Below are 4096 nucleotides of genomic sequence, written 5' to 3' on the forward strand. Positions count from 1 at the left end.
ACTTTGGCGGTCTTCATATTTAAACTTTTGGCAGGATCCAGCCAGAATGGTAATTCTGTAAGCCAGTCAGCAAACAGGACATGCAAATGAAGTGATTCTGTAAGCCAATCAACATGTGCCAAGTGTTAACTTCCGCAGTACTCAGCCAATGAGGAACCAGGAAAGGAACCTGCGGTTTAGGGATAAAAGTGCCGGATCTGTCTGGGCGCAGTGGCTCAGCCTGTCATCTCAGCACTTTGGGAGGATGAGGGGAGTGAATGGCCTGAGCCCGTGGGTTTGCAACCAGCCTGGGTAACGTAGCAAGACCTCGTCTCTACAATAAATCAAAAAATTAGCCGGGCAAGTAGTGCATGCCTGCAGTTCTGGCTACTTGGAAGGCTGAGGCGGAAGGATCGCCAGAGCCAAGCAGGTCGACGCTGGAGTGGTGGTGAGCGTGCCACTGCACTCCAGCCTGGGCGACAGAGGGGACTCCCTCACCAAAAAAAAAAAAAAAAAAAAAGAGCTGCTGCACTCTACCCATCTCTGAGTCTCTCTGTCATTCATTAACAACAAAACTGAGGAGGGTCAATTTTGTCTCCCACAGAACCTCGTGCAGCTAGGCTCCAGCAGCATGGCTCTGAAGCCTGCACACACCCGGGCAACATAGCGAGACCCGCATCTCCACAAAAAGGCCAAAAAATTAGCCAGGCGTAGTGGTACGTCCTGTGGGTCCAGCTATTCAGGTGGCTGAGACAGAAGGATCGCCTGAGCACAGAAGGTCGAGACTGCGGTGGCCCTGATTGTGACACTGTGCTCCAGCCTGGGCAACAGAGCGAGATTCCAACTTGAAAAACAAAGAAAAAGAAAGCTGAACAATGCCTCATTGATGTCTGGCATGAAATTAGGTGCCGGTGGGGCTGCATTTTCTGTAATGAAAGCACTGGGAAGTATCAAACGTATTTTCCTTTTACAGGGAACATGAGAATGGGTGCCTCTGGTGTGTCCTGGGGCTGCCGTCACAAAGTGTCATGAACTGGCTAGCTGAGAGCAACACGAATGTGTTGTCCCACACTTCCGGGGCCATGACCCTGAAACCAAGAAAGGAGACCACCCGGCTGTGCTCCTGCTGGAGACTCCAGGGGAGGAGACTATTCCACCTTCTAATTTCTGGGTGCCCCAGATGTCCCTTGGCCAGTGGGCACATGGCTCCAGCCTCTGGCTGTGCTGTTCCCTGGCCTTGTCCCCATGTCTGTCTCTGTGTCTCTTTTTTTTTTTTTCTGAGCCGGAGTCTCACTCTGTCACTCAGGCTGGAGCACGGGGACACGCTCTCGGCCACCTCAGCCTCGATCTGCTGGGCTCCGGCGATCGTTCCGCCTCAGCCTTCCGAGTAGCTGGAACTACAGGCGCGCGCTACCACGCCCAGCTCATTTTTGATTTATTGTAGAGATGAGGTCTCGCCAAGTTGCCCGGGCGGTTCTTGAACCTGCGGGCTCAGGCCATCCACTCACCTCGGCCTCCCAAGGCGCTGGGATGACAGGCTGAGCCACCGAGCCCGGCCTCTCTCCTCTTCTTACACAGACGCCAACCATATCAGATTTAAGGCCTACCCTGCTCTAAGATGACTTTGTCTTCACTTAGTTACTTGCATCTGTGAAAACCCCGTTTCCAAATAAGGTCACATTCACAGGTCCCAGGTGGACATCCATTCTGGGGGAACACTCTAGTTCAGTCCAGCATCGGCCGAGAACAAGAGGTGGTTCATCCTTGCAGGAAGTGGCCCCAGGGACTTTGACCTGGGATCCCACATCAAGCGCTCAGAGCTGTGTCGGGCTGAGGGCAGGAGACAAGCCCGCCACTGCCCACCTCCCACTCAGGGTCCCTGACCTGCCTTCACACGGGCAGCCCCTGGCACAATTGTGGGGACCCGGGGCGAGATACCCACCCCGACAGCTGCCGCTCTGGCTGCCTGAGGACAGCGTGTTCCTATCTCGGCTCGCTTCTGCTTAAAAAACTGGTTCCCTGTATCTGGGGACCTTGCGTCTGAAGGAGTGGCCCTGTTTCAAATGCAACACCCATGCCAGGCATGGTGGCTCATCCCTATAATCTCAGCACTTTGGGAGGTGAAGAGAAGATTACCTGAGCCCATGGGTTCAAGACTGGCTTGGGTAACATGATGAGACCTTGTCTCTACAGTAAATTAAAAAGTGAGATTCTAACTCAAAATAAAATAAAATAAACTCAATACCCAGAGAATGGGAACAAGCCCCATCTCCTCCTTAAAGACATTGCTTTTTTTTTTTTTTTTGAGTAGGAATCTTACTCTGTCACCCAGGCTGGAGTGAGGTGATATGCTCATGGCCACTGTAGCCTCGACCTGCTAGGCTTAGGTGATCCTTCCACCTCAGCCTTCCAAGTAGCTGGAACCACAGACATGCGCCACCATACCTGGCTAATTTTTTGATTTATTGTGGAGATGAGGTCTTGTCAAGTTGCCCAGGCTGGTCTCGAATCTCTGGACTCTGGCGACCCTCTCGCCTCAGCCTCCCAAAGTGCTGGGATGACAGGCGTGAGCCACCGTACCCGGCCTAAGACACTGCTATTCCGAGAGCTTGATCACACTCCCTGTGCTGGGACACACATGCAAGCTGTCCGGAGGCGAAAGCTTTGTGTCAGTGTCTCTGGGTTGCTCTGTGGACAGAAGTCTGCCTGTTCAGTCCCCGCCCCCACATGTGGAACTCCACCTGGTCAGACTCCTGTCATGAGGTGAGTGGCCCTAGTGCCCCGGCTCTCAGTCACAGCAGTCCTGCTGTCTGGGGGCCCCAGAGTGCCTGGTCAGCATCCTCCATAGCTGCCTACTGCCCATTGGGAAACTGGGCGAGGGGACAGGTGGGGGCGGACACTGGCCTAAGAGTCCCCAGGCGATGCTGAGTGTAGCAGGGACCGCTGGGGTCAGGACTCCCAGGTTGGCCCAGGCTCCCCGCCCCTCGGCAGGTGTCATTCCTGTTGACCTGGTGCCATCCAGCATGGCCACTGCTGGCCGCTGGTTTGGGCATGCCTGTTGACTGCCCCTCTGTCTTCTCGGCCTCCTGACAGCTGAAGCTCAGGGGTCCCCTCCAGAGGTCGCAGCATCCCCGCCTGCACTTCCCGAGACAGCCCCGCACAGACACCGCGACTTTCTCCTCCCAAGGCCAGCGCCTGGGCAAAGGCTGGTACCTGGCTGGTTGGACCGTACCTGGGCGCTGACAGTGGCAACACTGCCCCGTTCCAGAGAAGGAAACAGAGGGCCCCGCAGCCTCCAGCCAAGGGACTCCTGGAGGGGCCCTGCCTTCCACTGACCCCAAAGCCAGCAGGAGCACAGCCCAGGTCTCAGCAGGGTGGTGACCACAGGCTGGAGTACACCAACAGGACGGGGCATGGGACATCGGGGGACACAGCAGGGCTCTCAGTATCTTGGAAAACTTCCAGAGTGTTCTGTGCACAAGCATGTATGTGGGGCCGGGTGCAGTGGCTCACGCCTGTCATTCCAGCACTTTGGGAGGCCATGGTGAGAGGATCACTTGAGCCTAGGAGTTTGAGACCAGCCTAGGCAATATAGCAAGACCATGTCGCTGCAAAAAGTTCAAAAAATTAGCTGGGTGCAGTGGTTCATGCCTATCATCCCAGCACTTTGGAAGGCTCAGGCAGGAGGATTGCTTGAGCCCAGGAGTTCAAGACCAGCCCAGGCAACACAGTGAGACTTGTCTCTACCAAAAAAATTTAAAAATTTGGCTGGGCACGGTGGCTCACACCTATAATCTCAGCACTTTGGGAGGCCAAGGTGAGAGGATTGTCTGAGCTCACGGGTTCGAAACCAGCCTGGGCAACTTGGCGAGACCTCTACAATAAATCAAAAAATTAGCCAAGCGTGGTGGTGCGTGTCTGTGGTTCCAGCTACTTGGAAGGTTGAAGCAGAAGGATTGCCTGAGCCCAGCAGATCGAGGCTGCAGTGGCCATGAGCATGCCACTGCCCTCCAGCCTGGGCAATAGAGTGAGACTCCAACTCAAAAAAAAAAAAAAAATTAAAAAATTAGCCGGGTGTGGTGGTGCACACCTCTAGTTCCAGCTGCTCGGGAGGCTG

This window comes from Carlito syrichta, unplaced genomic scaffold (genome assembly GCF_000164805.1).
Source record: "Carlito syrichta isolate Samal-C Ts95f unplaced genomic scaffold, Tarsius_syrichta-2.0.1 Scaffold154673, whole genome shotgun sequence".
NCBI classification, from domain to species: domain Eukaryota; kingdom Metazoa; phylum Chordata; class Mammalia; order Primates; family Tarsiidae; genus Carlito; species Carlito syrichta.